Genomic DNA, 17,446 nt, shown 5'->3' on the forward strand with positions numbered 1-17,446 from the left:
GGAAATGCTGAAGTGGGGACTGACAGTGTTTGGCTTTCTTACCCCTCTTTTATTGTAAGGTTCCAGGAAGCAAAGGGGAACAGGGCTGTAGGGGGGGAATGGGACTTTTTGAATAGATCCCCAGCAGCTGTTCCTGGAGTACTTTTAGCATGATGAGGCCATCACATTGCTTGAAATGACATAATGGAATAACGATGGCTCCGTATCATCAACAGTCTAAGTAGAAAAATGCCTGAGGTGAATTTACACAGAAAATATCATTGCCTTGCAAGGAATGGGCCTCCAAGATGCCTGTACACAGATGTAAGTAAGTACAGGTATGGGATCTGTTATCCAGAATGCTTGGGACCTGAACTCTTTTGGAGTCTTTCTGTAATTTGAATCTCCATACCTAAGTCTACTAAAACATAATCTAAACATTAAATACACCCAATAGGAGTTTGCATCCAATAAGGGTTCATTAAATCTTAGTTAAGATCAAGTACAAGGTACTGTTTTATTATTACAGAGAAAAAGGAAATCATTTCCAAAAATTAGTTATTTGTTTAAAATGGGAGATGGCCTTCCCATAATTCGAAACGTTCTGGATTAGGGGTTTCCGGATAATGGGTCCTATACCTCTACTGTATTGGCTTGTTTTGTCTGTATAGTTGACATGGCTGAAACTTCTAAGCAGAATGTTCATTGGGCAAGTTTAGTCATATGGCAAGACTAAATTGTATCCAATTGAAGGTGACCATACAAGGGCAGATTTAAGCTACAGACCTGAGTCCTCTAGACTGATTCAGGAGCTTATCTGCCTGTGTATGGGGCCCCCTCAACAGGCCTCCCCAATTGAAAATCGGCCAGGTGTCGATCAGGCAGGTTTGATTTTCCAATCAGATTAGGGAACACATCGGCTCATTCCTATACCCGCCAATGTCATTTGATTGCCCACCTTAGGTTGGCATATCAGGAGAATATTCACACTGTTTAGTTTACTTGACCATAAGAACCAGGTTGACAGAACAGGTTGTATGTAATAAACTCTCAATACAAAGGGAAAGACAACCGTTGACTGTTATTAACTAGTTTCAATCTTTAACCTGAAAGTTATTTTCATGATAGAAAAGCAATTCTAAAGACTTTTCAGACGTGAGAACACATGCAGCCCATGCAGTGCTACTAATGCTATAGAGCATTTCACAGGTATGTGGATTCTCACAAAGCTTCCAATCTATTGTCCGGGATCAGGATCAAAAGCAGGGTTGCTGTAAGACACAGCAGAATCAAAGACTTCTCTCCATCTGTCCAACTGTCATAGCCCAGCACTAAATCACAGGCAGTATCTTTTATACTGACATAAATAATAGAAGGAAACATTTTCCAACTGGAAGAAGCAGAGAACATGCAATCACGAGGTGAAGGTGCAGAATGAATGTATAGCAGATTGCTAGACAAGGTTCTCAGCAGATCTGCTGGAGGCGGGTTATAAATAAATACATGATAATGATGCTGGTAGGGAAAGAGTTGTGGGTTAATAAACACTCTAACAGGAAACAGATCACGGAGTCTTTCCCTTCCTTGTTTGACTTGTTGTTTACCATGGGAGGGGAGAGGCTGGACCATGCCAGCATCAAGGACTGAATGTCCCTTTGGCAGCACAGACACATAAAATGAACCTTAATTGTAATGGGATATCTTCCTGAAAGGAGTGGGTCCCCAGTTCCTTACCATGCTGGTCACAGCTACAACTGCTAATATACCAGTGATACTTTCCCCAGGCACTTTGTAAGGGATTCTGTCTGTCCACCGGGCAGGATAACTGGTCAAGTGGCCACAGCTGACATTCAAAAGACACCTAACAAAATACAAGATGCTGAACTCCTGCGGACAATTTTAAAGGCCTGGATCGTTACTATTATAGGGCTGATAAACCTATTTGTTAGTACGGTTAAGTATAGTTCAGTGTTTAAAATACGTATTTATTTTTAGGCTTTAGTTCTTCTTTAAATCACAAAGGGCCACTTTACACAAACAATGAACTGCACATGAACTGCTTCCCACCTCACTTTTTCAATACCTGTACCAGCGATAAAATGTGTTTTTCTCTCTATAAAACTCACCTTTTATACATTGAGTTCACCCAATTCTGACTGGAGCACAAGCGAATTATAGATCCATTTGATATATAAGATATAGTACCATCTGAAAAATATAAAGGATGAGCATTACTGATTATCATTAGTATAGAATTCTATAATATGCCATCCCTACTTGTCAGCCACATGAACAACAGACCTTTTGACATAGAATAACTAGAATAGTTCCTATCAATAGGGTACCTTAGAGGTATTTTGGACCAATAGCAAAGCCTGTCAGAAGGATGATCTGTTCTGCACGTGTATATTAAAACTGCACATCAGTCAGGATTCCCTCTATACTATGCTCCACCACTCTATGGATTTCTATTGTGACACAACTAATTGTGATTAGGAGCTTGCGTCTGTGCCAATGTGACCATGTATTGTTATCATGAGAGCTAGGTGCTATATATGCTGCTTTTATGCCCTGCCCTGTCCCAAACCCCAGGCCATGAAGAAGAATATAGGCTATGACTGAAAGAAGGAGCAATGGATCAGGAAAATGCTGCCCCATTGATGTGCAAAGAAATAGATGCCCGTGCCTTTCCCTTGCCCATGATCTAGTTTGTAAATGAAAAGAAACAAACCCTGTTCTAAAGAAGTTGATGTGCCCAGAGGCATAGGCACTGACAGTATTACACCACAAGAAAAAAAAGTGTCAGTAAGCAAATAGAATGTGTGATTGCATAACAAGTGCACTGGGGCTGCTGCCAGTATTCTCTTAGGCAAAACAAAGTGTTTTACTGACAGATTCCGCTTACACTTTCCCCACCCACCTCTCAATTAGCCCCCATTGCCAATTTACATTCTTAATGTAACTCTGGTAGAGACCTGCAGTTATTATCTGCACATATCTAAGTAATTAGCTTACCATTAAGATATATACATATACACAGATATTTGTACAATATTTGTTATGGGTGTGCTGGCGTACTGGGGCAGTAGCCATGCACTGATTATATCAGGGGGTTCACCATGATGGAAAATGTAATTGGCTGATACCCTATCTGCCAGCATATGGTACAACAGTAGATAAAGAAGAGAAGCTGTCGACCATTGGTTTCCGGCAAGTATTGGCAAGTGTATGGCTGCCTTAGGTGTCTACGCAGCAATTGCATATACAGTACTGGGTCAGTCTTTGCCACAACTGCAATGGGATTATTACAGATCATACAATCACAGCAAGTTTATCTGGGGTGATGACAATTTATGGGTGACAGCTTTTAGCAGTCACAGCCTTTCATCTTATGCCACAGCAAATAAACAGGCAATGAAAAGTCCTTTTATTTGTACTGGTTATTACTTCTAAACTACTTTGTTTCATAATTACCTTTTAACAACAGCATCTTGGTAGCTTGTCAAATACATGCCATAAACCCTGTGACAACCTACAATGTATCAGCAAACACCTATGGGCTCGTTCATACTTACAACCTTTGTAGCAGGACTGTCTCAATGAAATGCATGTGTGCACACTGGATAGCAGGGCTGGATCACCCACTTTAAACTCATACCTGCCAGCAGATGTTATAGGGTATCAACGCCCAAAAATAATGTTTTTCAATAACATATGTAAATCGGATTTGCCTAATTTTCTCCTCAGATGGGGAGAGTAAACTTTCTGTATCACTCTGTGAAGGGCAAGTACCACTAAAAAAAATAAAATAACATAAATAAAATAACATACTGGAATTCAAGAAGGATGTTCACTTGGCCTGTAGTTTAGAAAAGTCTGCATCAAATTTAAAAACAAAAGATGGCAGCAGAGACTAAAGCAAACATACTACAATAAAAGGCCAGAATGTTTGTTTCAACAAAAGGATTTTTAGGGTGAAGACACACAGAGCTACTAGTAGCAGCTACTTTTTCACAGCTACTAAATGCCAGAAAATCCCCTGCCATAGACAATACTGAGAATTGCCTCTGCTAAAACACACATAGAGACAGTTATCAGCAAATGATCAGCATTGTCTATTTTAGTAGCCATGACAAGTACTGCTACTAGTAGCTCTGTGTGTCTTCACCCTTAAATGTGCTGAATAAAAATAATGCGTACCAGTTCAAATACATGATTTTCACATTTTAGTTGTTACTGATCATTTCAAAACACAAGAACTCTTTTCAGCCTCTACGTATGAAGGCTTTAGATACTATCCGGCATGGAAAGGGTTCAATCCCAAAGTTGAAAAAATATCTGTTCCCTCTTTACAGGGCAGAGAAGGCGTGTTCTTTTAATTAATACCTCAGGGTCTGGCTCTCATTAGCAGGTCTCTGATTTACTATTTAACAAATCCCCATTTAATAACCTTCCCACCTCCTGAATCTAAGCTTACAGCTCTGCTTGTGGATTAGAGTATGCTGTCTGGCATTCAGTGGGTTCTGGTCTTGGAGGGGCAGCCATGGCTATAATATCATTTAAAGAGATGCAGTATATGCAGTATAACCTGTTCATATATACAGAGGTTTAGAATGTTACATGTGTATATAAATATATACTTACTTATATATCTTTCTTTCCCTATCCCATTAAATATTCCCAGAACCCAGGCCTTGAATCATTCACTAAATACTCACCTCTTCATCCAAGTTACCTTGACTAACAACCTGACAACCTTTTCCAAAATCCTTACTTTTCATCCCCAAATTACTGGTTTTCAAATTTTCACTACATTTTTACTGCCCATATCTAGATTAACAGAATCCCTTTAATGTTTAATATGTACACTTTTATATCTTTTGTTTGTGTTAACTTACTCTGTAAGTACTGTATAATACTACATACATGGCATCAGTATAAGGGACATGCAGTGTTTGGTGGGCATCCGTTTGGGGCAACTGCCTTGGGCCTTGGACATACTGGCCTATAAATAGGATTAGTGAATAAAAGCTTAGTAATTTTCCCTCCCTCTGCCCATCTAATGCATCACAGGGCTACTTCCCATGTACAGAATTTGTCATGGGTGAAGAAATAATTGAGATTTTTTCTTTTGGGGGACAGGGTGTCATAATATCATTTTTTTTTTTGCCTAACTGGCTCCTTCCTGTATTAATTAGTAAATGTATAAAGGTGTGCATACATGCAAAAATATTATTGTATGAAACAAGGTTTTGTGCGATATTCGTTTTTTTTTATGGTGTGTTGACAGGGCGACTGATATCGCAAAAGCCTTGGATATCAGTCGTCTCGTTGATCGAGCAGGTCTGAACATCGCCTGTACATTAATGCTGAATAATATGGGGTAGAATTCCTATTGCATGTCTGACAATTTAGCTCTTAATGTTAGTGGAGTGGCCGATCGTTATTGTAATGTGTATGGCCACCTTTAATGGTTAGTACAGCGTCACTTAAAAAAATGTTTGCAATACAAAATAAACTGATATTATACATCATGTATTATACCAATAAACCTATTATCTATGGAATAAAAGCTAGATGGGCAAACATATCTGGACACCTGACTGGCACTGACTTCATTTACAAAGGATGCTGTAACTGCCTCTACTTTAATGAGACTTTTTGGAGGGAATAATGGTGGAATTTGGATCCACTCAGCCACAAAAAGTATTAGCAAGGTTGGCCATTCTGTTTTGGGCATTGGGCATAAATTGTGTTAAAACAGAAAAGGGTCTTCCTCAAACTCTTGCCACAAAGTTGTAAACAAAGAAATGCCACCCTTGGCACCGGAGCTAGACATCACACGCACCTAAGTCACTCGCAGACAAGCGACTTGCTGGATTTCCTATGGAAATCTGTGGCAGAGGCTTGAGGCACATAGATATATATATATTTTTAAATTGAAAAATGAATATATAGGCACCTTAGGGCTGCCCCTTAAAACCTTCCACCCTAGGCACAGGCCTTGGGTGCCTTCATATAAACATGGCCCTGGCACCCTTCACTCATATGTGAAAGAAGTTTATTATGTCATGTTAAGACATACCCTTAAATCAATATGGGCAGACAGAGTATGGCACACACAGGCAGAAGGAGAAAGTGAAACCTATAATGACTACACAAGTAACTGATCATGACAACTCCAGTACATACAGTGACACAATGCCAGCACTGCTCCTATAGTTCAACAATGCCAGTGCTTACAATCAAATCTAGTTTGTGAACAAGCTAGGGCCTTGTAAGTGTGAACAATACAAGGTCATATAGGTGTGAACAAAGCAGGGCCTGAATCTGAAGTGTAAACAAGGCATGTGCCAATTAATCTCAGTACTGATACCATTTAAAGCTTACACAAAGGTAAGCAGTCACAGCAGCCTGACAGATGAGGGTGCCACGGGCCGTCAGTAGGACAGCACTGACTTTTATAGGGGATAATGTGCTTATATTAAGATTGGCACGAATAGTAGAGGTCACACCTAGGAAAATTCCATTAATTATACAAAAGATCTCAAACTGCAGCCTTACATATTTATATGGTCATTCAACTCATTAATGACTTATTTGACTATGTCTGATAGAATGGCGGTCATTATTCATTTTTACTTTAGGACACACTGATTTCTTCGCTGGAGGCATACCAGCATGCCTTCAAAACAGTGCACTATGATATGGCTTAAGGTCATTGAGTGCTGGCTAGTACATTGCCGCAATTCTCTGGTACAAACTCATCTACTTTGATTATGTTAGTCTTCTTACAAAATATATGCACCTATTTTTAGCAAGTCCCCACACAACATATCTGTGGGCATAAATATAGTAATATAGAATACCACACAAATTCTTGCCTTTAGGCCACTCTAGATATGAGGCAAGATACATTGTTTCTCTCTTACATGGGCAGTAGAAAGCATTAGGGATGGGCAAGCACCGAGGCTTAGGGGTGTAGGGGGCGGAAGATGTATAAAAACTGGAATGCCAAAGATTATCTCTGCAACACAAAACATACAGGTACACTGTTATCTTCAAGTCTTCTTCAGGTTCTTCAAGTCACTCAGCAAATAAATGGCTTGCCTTGAGCATAATGTAACTTCTGCTAAAAACTATGGGGCACATTTACTAATCCACAAATCCGAATCCCGAATGGAAAAAAATCGGATTGGAAACGAAAATTTTGTGACTTTTTCGTCGCCGTTGCGGTTTTTTCGTATTTTGCGCAATCTTTTCGTCGCCGTCACGACTTTATCGTATTTTGCGCGACTTTTTCATCGCTGTCGTGCTTTTTTCGGATTGAGCAATTGTAAACGGTGGAAAAACCAATCCGATTTTTCCGCGCCGGCGACGAAAAAGTTGAGGAAAATATATGATAAAGTCGTAACGGCGACAAAAAAGTCGCAAAAATACCGATCATTATGAAAAAACGCGTTCGGACTCTTTCGGTCCGTTCGTGGATTAGTAAATGTGCCCCTATGATTTCCTCTGATATTATGTATTAAAGGATAAGGAAAGTTACAATCAGTGGGGGTGCCAAAAATGCCCAAAAAGGCACCCCCCAGTTATCATATCGCTTACTTGAAACCCCGTCATCTCCTGTATTGGCAAATCAATAGAAGAAAATCTAAAGATATATAAGATAGGATCCTTAAACTCCACAGCGCTACTTTTTTTAATGTATTTGTATAGTCACGATTACTAAATGTTACCCAAAATAAGTCTCCCTTTTGTAAGATTTTAATTTAGATTGAGTTGAGATTAGATTGTAGTTGCCCTTAAATGCCAATAAAAGAGAAGAACTGCAGTTATTGATACAAACTGCACTTTTGGTTGTTATGCGGGTTTCTATATTATAAAGGCGTTAAACCCACTGCGCAATAGGGAAAGGCAAAAAGGAAGGGAGACATGCAGAGGGCAGTGGGAATAGGCAGAAATCTGACCAGGGCCAATGCTTTGAAGTCTGAGGCTTTTCCCTTTTTAATCTGAATATGCTCCAGCCTTGGCAACAGACCCCTGTGGTGGGGGAATTAGTCATTTCTCATGTCTGAAATATGGCAAGGGCCTGCAGCAGAAAGCATTACAAAGCCCTGACTAAGAACCGACTGCAAAACAAAGTACCTGTACTTAAGCTTCAGTGCACAGAGGACAAACATTCCTGAACATGAGCTGGGGAGCTCACATTGCACAGAATAAAGGAATTGGCCCATCTTGGATCTAGAAATCTATGCAGTAAAGTTATTACAGGTTAGAAAGAAACAGAAATCAAAAATAAAATCAGACAAGCTTGTTTGCTTCATTTTCATGATATGAATGACTCTGTACAAGACATGAACACTACCTGATGTGCATTAATCGTTCTACTGTATTTAGCCACCTGCAAGATTTCCAGCTCAGTATTGGGTTAGTAATGTGTTAGTAAGTTTGCCCATAGGTATAGGCCCAACTCTATCTTCCACAAACCCAGCCCCCTTTGTGATGTCAGAGATGGGCAGGTCGGCCATGGACCTATAAATACTGGTGACTCGCCAGGTCCGGTTGGGCACGGGTTGAGTAGCTCATAGATTAGATGTGGGTCCACTTTTTGGCGACCTGCACATAATTGGGAAGGGTGGCAAAATGCTTTAAACTGCCCCTTCATTAACATCACCTGGGACACTGCCACTGCACTTGCCGGTCAGGTTGGGTCTCTGCTTGGCCAGTATTTCACCAGCCCAACCAGTAAAACACTAACTATAGATAGTAAAACACATGTATTATGTATTTTCTGGCAAAATTGTAATTACCCATCCTTTCCACCCCTACCAAAACTGTTTAATCACCTGACGCAGACTTTAAAGCCCTCCATACCAACTCCCAACATGCACAGCTCCCTGACCTTCCCCAATCTGCCCATTTCCCACCCACATGGTTTACCAACCCCCCAGGTTGGTAATAGTAGGACAAAATGATTATTGCTTGGTAATGCAGGATTCATGTGACTCAATTTTGGAGGTAAAGCTTTTATGCAAAGATTTGACTCTCTATATCCTACCTGTACAGGTATAGGACCCCTTATCCAGAATGCTCGGGACCAAGGGTATTCCGGATAATGGGATCTTTCCGTAAGTCTACTAAAAAATCATTAAAAACATTAATTAAACCCAATAGGATTGTTTTGCATACAGTAAGGATTATGTACATCTTATTTGGAATCAATTACAAGGTACTGTTTTGTTATTAAAGAAAAAAGGGAAATCGGTTTTGGAATTCTATATTATTTGATTAAAATGGGAGACAGGCTTTCAGTAATTTGGAGCTTTCTGGATAATGGGTTTCTGGATAAGGAATCCCATACCTGTATCTGCACAAATGTGTGCAATTACATATGTTTTTATGGGGCTGCATTATTGGTTTATATTGCATGCTGAATTCTATATTATGGGACAGACAGAGCAATACACAGACAGTCAGTCTAGAAAATATGTGTGGGAACACAAAGGGTTACAATGTGAGTGAAACTGGTAATCGGAACACTACAAGAAAGAGAAAAAAAACACACAAAACGGAAGTGAGATTAATGGAGCGTTCAATGACAAACAGCGTCCTCGTCTCCTCGTCTCTTTCAAACCTCAGGTGACAGTGAAGGAATGTTATTGCCATGGTGCGTTACAGTTCAACTTTTATTGAAATAATCTGGTAAAGAGGAATGTTTCATGGAGTCAGGAGCTACCAATGGTCTGGCCTCTCTAGCACACTCACACCCTACCTGCTGGAAAACACTTACTTCTGAGGGGTTAATATTAGCAATCACTCTCAAATGAATTTCTTTATCTTAAAGGGCAACTTAAGTCCCAGAACACTGTTGTCACTATTTCCACAGAGAGAAACCCTATAAAAAATAATTCTCATCTTGACTGCCCCTACCCAGCCTTTTAAGCTGTACCATATCATTTGGTTAGGGTGCAGCCATGGTCCACAAAAAAAACAAAAAAGGAGGATACATATGGCCCCAAAAACACAAGCTTGACACGCCTGATTTATACTAAATATATATAAAAGTAATAAACCCCTTTAAAGAGAAATATGGTTTCAATGATCCTGTCCCAACGTTCTGCATAATGTAGGCCCCCCATTATCACCTTATTGCAAAATAAACAAACATGAAGACAAATTAGCTTTTTAAACAATTTTCTGGAGAACCACCAACCAGTCTCTGAGAACATCACCCCCACAGTGATCCATGAAAAGTCCTGATTATAACCATTTTAATTCAGGTTGTAACACAACAAAATGTGGACCAGTGGGGGTGAATACTTATGCCAGGCGCTGTCTGAAAAAAACAGGTAACTCCAGTAAAAAGTTTGATGCCTTTTGCAAAACGAGTAACAAACTGACATTCCATCATACATTGCATTCTCTGCTGACAGAGATTTACTAAAAATATGCCATTCGCTTCACTTTTTTAAACTTGTTAAACTTCCCATGTAGAATAAACAGTATGAAATCCACCAAACATAAATGCCACGCTCGGCCAAAGCATAATATTACGGAAAGATTACAGATCAGCAGGTGTACTTAGAACTATTTACATAATAAGCCCCATGCATACTTTCCTGCAGACCTAATGGTCTCAGCTATGTTAAAAAAAAAAAAAAAAAAAGGCTACATTTCCTCTAAATGAATACTAAAAAAATGAAGAACTAGCAAGGTTTTTCTAAAGCAGAAACAATGTACCTTAAAAAACTATTAATACGTCATGTTCAGCCTTTGCTAATTACTCCATAGGGCACATATATATGTTTGCACCATGTTTTTTCCCCGATAATAAAGTGTTTTTCCCCAGAATTCCAGAATCATTTCAGTCACTAGGGGATAATACGTCCAATTCTCGGAAATTACCACAACAACAAGCACATTTTGCTGCAAATCAGATGCAATATGGTGGAAGTCCGTCTGGCATTATTTCTGGTGTATTTCTGTGTGTGGGTGGCTTCTGTGCCAAATTTTATAGGTGCAAGTGTGCTGCGCCTATTGATGTTGGGAACTAAAGAAAACCTGGTAGTAGTTCCAGGGTTCCCCTGTGCCATTAGGTACAGCAGTGCTTAATTTGGAACAGAAGGCAAAAAGGACTGGCACCGAACACAACTACAAGGAGGGCATTTCCACGTAAGTACCCATAATGAAAATGGTTTTACACTTAATGGGTCCGCAACTGCACTTGCAGAGGTAAATGAGCCCACATGTCTTGATTAAGGAAGGTGAACATATCTACAGCACAGAATCCCTGGGATAATCGTAATTTTGATACTGATATAATATTATAAGTATGTTATGTTTTTCATAGAATCTACCATTTTATTGGTGCACTGTCAAATAGTCAGTTACTTCTCTAGAGAGAATACCTGCTGAATATAAGTGATGTATAGGGCCATGCTGGTTGGTCGATGATCTTTTTCAACATCTGTAGCATGAAGTCCATTCCAGGCAAGTATTGCAGGCCTTAACTTAGAACTCTACCAGCGTAAACAGTTGCACCTTCCCTCATTAAAGGGGCAGTATACATGCTTGCTCACCATGGGTTTAATAGCTAGGCCTTGTGCTGAACATACTTGTTGCAACAAGGAACATAGTAACATAGTTAGTTAGGTTAAAAAAAGACATACGTCCATCACGTTCAACCATAATGCCTATATATAACCTGCCTAACCTCTAGTTGATCCAGAGTAAGGCAAAAAAAACCCCATCGGAAGCCTCTTAAATTTGCAGCAGAGGGGAAAAAAATTCCTTCATGACTCCAAGATGGCAATCGGACCAGTCCCTGGATCAACTTGTACTGAGAGCTATCTCCCATACCCCTGTATTCCCTCACTTGCTAAAAAGCCATCCAACCCCTTCTTAAAGGAGAAGGAAAGGCTAAGTCACTTGGGGGTGCCAAAATGTTAGGCACCCCCAAGTGACTTAGAACGCCTACCTTGTACCCCGGGCTGGTGCCCCTGTACGGAGGGAACAGCACCAGCCCGGGGTAGCTGCCGGCGCTTCCTCCTTCCTCCTCGCTTGCGCGCGCATGCGCAGTAGAGTGAAAAGCTGAACTTAAACATTAAAGTCGGCTTTTCACTCAACTGCGCATGCGCCGGCCGGCGGATTTCGCCGGCAGCGCGCAAAGGAAGGAGGAAGCGGTGTCTACAGGTGCCCCGGGCTGGTGCTGTTCCCTCCGTACAGGGGCACCAGCCCGGGGTACAAGGTAGGCGCTCTAAGTCAATTGGGGGTGCCTAACATTTTGGCACCCCCAAGTGACTTAGCCTTTCCTTCTCCTTTAAAGCTATATAATGTATCAGCCAGCACAACTGATTTGGGGAGGGAATTCCACAACTTCACAGCTCTCACTGGAAAAAATCCTTTCTCAATATTTAAACGGAACCTCCCTTCTTCTAATCGGAGTGGGTGCCCTTGTGTCCATTGGAAGGACCTACTGGTAAATAAATTATATATATGATCCCCTTATATATTTATACATAGTTATCATGTCACCCATTAAGCGCCTCTTCTCCAGTGTAAACAGCCCCAACTTGGCCAGTCTTTCTTCATAACTGAGACTTTCCATACACTTTACCAGCTTAGTTGCCCTTCTCTGGACCCTCTCTAATTCAATAATGTCCCGTTTGAGCACTGGAGACCAAAACATGGAGTAGCTTCAGTTTACCCATTTACCCAGTTTAGTTTAAGAAATAATAAATTAGATTTTCGTGATTTAAACAATAGGGAAAAAGTATATTCAGCACAAGCCCTAACCATTGCATATGTCCATAATTGACATATTCATCACCCAGCAAAAACCACACCCTATGCTCCCTACCCCAGTACAGTGTCACTCACGCACCACAATCCTTTTTGGCAAATCTCAATACCCCATTAACATCTTCACCCACAATCTGCCCTGTGCCCATGTAGAAGTGTTTCCTATCCTGGGTATTCACCTCTGCATTGTGACTTTCCCAGTAAATCCTTAGTCCTTGGTTAAGGCTTCTAGGCAGAAAATCTACTTTAGCAGTAAGCACTTCTTTATTGTAGGCCACAGACTCCCTTGTACTGGTCAAGGTTGAACTCATTCTAGGTCTTCCAAAGGGGAAGTATAACAGGGAAACAAGTTAAATTTGTGCCTCCCTTGTTAAGATTTGTAAACTCCCTGTCACAGCTGATATCCTGCCAGGTATGCTCAGAATCAGAAGCCAAAATTCCATTTTGGTGCTGGAACACTTAAATTCATTGCTAGAGGTTACCAAGGGAGATAAAATGGGACTGATGTTTAAGAAAGATATATAAACTCATGGCTGTTTTGCTGTTCCCAGGCACAGCAGCCCCATGTAGAAGATACCTAACAGAATGCTGTACGGGCCTCCTAAGTCTGACTTGCGGGCATTGCTGCCTCCACGGTCACGGTCACCCGGTGATAACCCAGTGAAATGATTAATATCTGACATGTGCCTGTAGGAAAGGGGGTCATAGGAGCCAGAAGCCCAAATGGCACAACAGTGGAGGAAAGGGAATCCAAGTTCGCTGGGCTTTTAGCTGCCTTTAAACCAGAGCTTCTGACATTCTAGTAGCAGATCCCGGTCTGAATGCCATTTACATTGATATTTGGGGTTTATTTTATATACGGAAATATAGTAATGTTTTTATATGTGTGTGATTCTAGTTATGAGCTATGGGGGTTCCTAAACAATCCCCTCAACCCTCGCCTGTATTTACACCCCCAGCTGGGGCAGGGCAAGGGGAGTGGTTGGGCAGAACAAATGCTGGTGTCAGTTTGGGACTAATTGGCAGGAGTCAAGCACCAGACAAGCTGTGAAGATGCTTCTGTGGCCCCAGGGCCAGTGACACTGCAGCATCTGTTTAGCAAAAGGCAAGTGTCTCAAATCACTTATGTCTGATTCCAGCCATATTGCAAAAAGATGTTGGTTTATACAAGTCTGTCAGTGTGTTTGTGCATTGCATGCTGTGCATCCTAGCTAGGTAAGAATGCTGGTTAATGTAGTTCCCAGTAAATTACAACTACTCTGACAGTTATATGGAGAGAAGAAGTTAAATCTGCATACAAAATCATGCTTGCTATTTGCCCTAGCTTTCGGATCTAGGTGCAGTGGTATAACTTGTGGTACCCACAGCCATGGGTGCTGGGTCAACAGTGTTTGTATTGTACAGGGCACCCACTTCTATAAACAACAGCAACCCCTTCCATGCCAGAGTAAAGATATGGTCTGCACCCACTGTATAAAGCCATTGCCCACTTCACAAAGGGGTCTTTTCTTTTTGCGACATGGTTACAGTCCCATCTAGTGGCAACAGGGCTGTAATTCAGTCAAATCCACTGCAAGAAGAGTTAAGGATCATACCCGCTCTACTCTCACTATTTAGAGAAGAGATTTTCTGTGAGCTTGACGGTTCCACATAATCTATACAAGAGCTGTGGCCGAGAAGTCGATATGTGTAATACTTACTATAGCACCCACAATAACACAGCCACCCCCAAAAAGCACCCAGTACAGCACACGGTGTATGTGAGAAAGCAGGCACTACACTAACAGGTTATAACCTGGCCAACCTGTACAGTACTATAACAGATTGGCATCTGGATACCTCACAAAGGGCCACATTTGCATTGTTCTGTTCATTTGGGCTGACCACACAGACACCGGGGTTCAATACCGTGGCTGGAATGAACCTTCAGTTTTTCATGTGTTTTATTTAGTGTGATATAATTCTGTCTGGAATCTCTCTCATTATTATAAATCTCCTTTGACTTTCCCTTGCCTCTCTCCACTTCCACTCCTGCCCCATTGCTCTCCACTCTCTGCTCAACCGGTTATACCAATGCATTGTTTCACTTAGGATTATCTCTGTGGCAACCGCCAGGTAACAAGAGGAAAGAGAAACCCACCTGTTCTCACCCATAAGGAATTTGTGTGAATTTGTAACTGGGGCAGAATGTTACCCAAACCCATTTCTGCCGCAAGAAGAGTTTACAATCACATTGTTAGTACAGCTTTGTTTTTAGCTAAAGGGGCAAATTAAATAGCTACATAAGCACAGAAAGAACTATTATTAACAAATATTTATAAAACACCAACATATTCTGTACAACAGAAGCATACAGATAAACACAAATACTGATGGACCCAGCAGGTAAAGTGGGCCCTGCTCATTAGAGCTTGCAATCTAAAGACAGAGGGGCCCTATTGTAGGATAATCTAAACAGCTTTTCAGCTGCTGTTGGAATTAATTTGTACTTTTACTACCCCACCATCTTGCCTAACTGTACTAATCCGCCCTAGTCCTTTCTACATCTGTTGATACTGGGCACCACTACAGGCCAGACCCACGACCAAATACTGCTGTGTTTTGAGACAGGAAAAAAACGTAAGTGATTGTCAGCTTTAAATAACCAGTAGATCTATGGAATGTATTGCATTAATAAAATTAAGGCTTTCAGAACTGCTAGGCTCTTTTAAATCATAGGCTGGAACATTATAATTAAAAGGACAGAAAGAGAGAGACTGGGTGGGCCAGACACTTATCGGCTGTCATATTCACTGTGTGTCATGCCAACTCTTCAGGACAAATAATTAAATGAAGTGGAAAAAGGCAAAGTGAAAACTATTTTATGTTGAACTAGTGGTTTCTGTGCCTTTAAATGTGGCCTTGGGTCTGTAGGGGGTCAGGTCCCAGCTAAGCCTAGATTAGAGGGGCATTGTATCTTGTGTACTGCGGCTGCAAAATTAGCCTGACTGCTCAAACGGCTGCCTGATCTTCTGAAATATTTGGCATGTGAATAGCCACACGGACCCCAGGGCCGAAAAACACGCAGCGGATTAACTGCAGGAGCGGCCGAACCTAGCACTGCCACATTACCAGCTTCCCCTGTACCCGGAGCATTTAGCGCATAATGTGTTCTAGAGCCCAGAGACAAAACTCTTGTCTCTTTAGCGCCCCAGTTAAACCACTTAGTATTCAATTAAGGAGCATGTCTTTCTTCTCACTAGACTGTAAGCTACTTGCTAACTGCCATGTACTGGACTACAATTCCCAGCCAAGACTCTTTCAGCTAACAATAAATACAGTATTTGCTCGTGGAATGTAACCATGAGATTAGATCAGAAGTGCCACCTTACAGAAAACTGGGCATATATATATATATATATATATATATATATATATATATATATATATATACATACACATTCCTTTCTAAACACTGATGTATTTATTTACCAGTGTGGCTTTTGCAGGCATGCTGTGAGCTGCTGTGCATCATGGGACCTAGTTTATCCAGTGGGAAAACTCTTGACCACACTTCTTCCTACTCAATAAAAGGGGTGATGGAGAGTGCAAAATGCTTTGTTCTTTATTTTTTTGTTCATTTAATTTAAAATAGCCAAAGGACAGCAGGAAAGTGGTAATTGAAGGGACACTCATACTAAACTACAGACTGTTCATACTGTATATGGAATGCTGAAGATGCAAGTGCTAAAGCGCAACCGTGCCTATGGCATAGGAAGGTGCAATCTGCACTTTACACCTTGCACCAAATCCAGTGCACAATGCAAAGAACTTTGGACTTAAATATGGGACTCCCCGGCCCCACTTACTCTCCAGGCAATATTGCATTCCGTAAGATGCAGAAAAACTGATGCAGGCCGGCCTGAACCCACCAACTCTGCCCACGGCCCTTCCTGCCTGCAACAACAGTGTGCCTCTGTTCCTCTCTTCTGTCACTATATTTATATACTTAACTCTTCTAGTAATGCCAGAGATGGGTGGGCCAGGCATGGGTATTTAAGCAGTGATGGCTTACTAGGTAGTGTATGGCGAGGGCAGGTTAGGCTTAAGTATGTGAAAGCTTTTTGTCAACCCGACATCACTAATGTACAGCCCACTCTGCATACAGACTAATCTCTAAGATATAATGCTTTTAGCTCTGTTTAAGATGTTTTTTTTGGTTAATAAACCCTATAGATTGAAACTTCTGGTTAGAATGTAACCCCAGTATGACAGACAGACCATAATAACCTAACAGCAAGAAAATCGTGTAGGTGTAACCAGCAACAGCCCTGCTCTGCGTAGTGCCTCTGGCTTTAGCACAGCACTGCCTCCTTCATTAACAGTATTAGCTGCTGATTTCATAAAGTGCTTTGACCCCACAGTGTCTGGCAGGGTTCCCTGTGCCTCCGCATCCTGTTCCCAGCTTTGTATCCGGTTTGGGAATTCCACGAACATCTGCATTCTTCTGCCACCGCAAACGCAACGTGACAGCCAAACAGTTACCTGCACAGACCTGCCGACTGAACACCCAGCCACCCAGCCAAAGGCTTCACCTGCAATAGGATTTCTCCCAGGAGGGAAGTCTGTTGGCAGCACCCACGTATACAGACACCCAATATAGCTCTTTTTCTAGAGGACCAGC

At 41.3% G+C, this 17,446-nt stretch overlaps 1 long non-coding RNA gene across 1 annotated transcript in view; it reads right to left on the reverse strand.

Annotated features, from left to right (window-relative positions):
• The window catches only part of LOC108644523, an 81,829-nt gene that overhangs the window by 18,461 nt on the left and 45,922 nt on the right, over positions 1 to 17,446 (reverse strand). The window contains exon 2 of the long non-coding RNA XR_001923251.2: positions 2,106 to 2,187. This is a non-coding gene — a long non-coding RNA (uncharacterized LOC108644523). The remainder of the gene's footprint in view (positions 1 to 2,105; positions 2,188 to 17,446) is intronic.

This window comes from Xenopus tropicalis, chromosome 10 (assembly GCF_000004195.4).
Source record: "Xenopus tropicalis strain Nigerian chromosome 10, UCB_Xtro_10.0, whole genome shotgun sequence".
NCBI lineage: Eukaryota > Metazoa > Chordata > Amphibia > Anura > Pipidae > Xenopus > Xenopus tropicalis.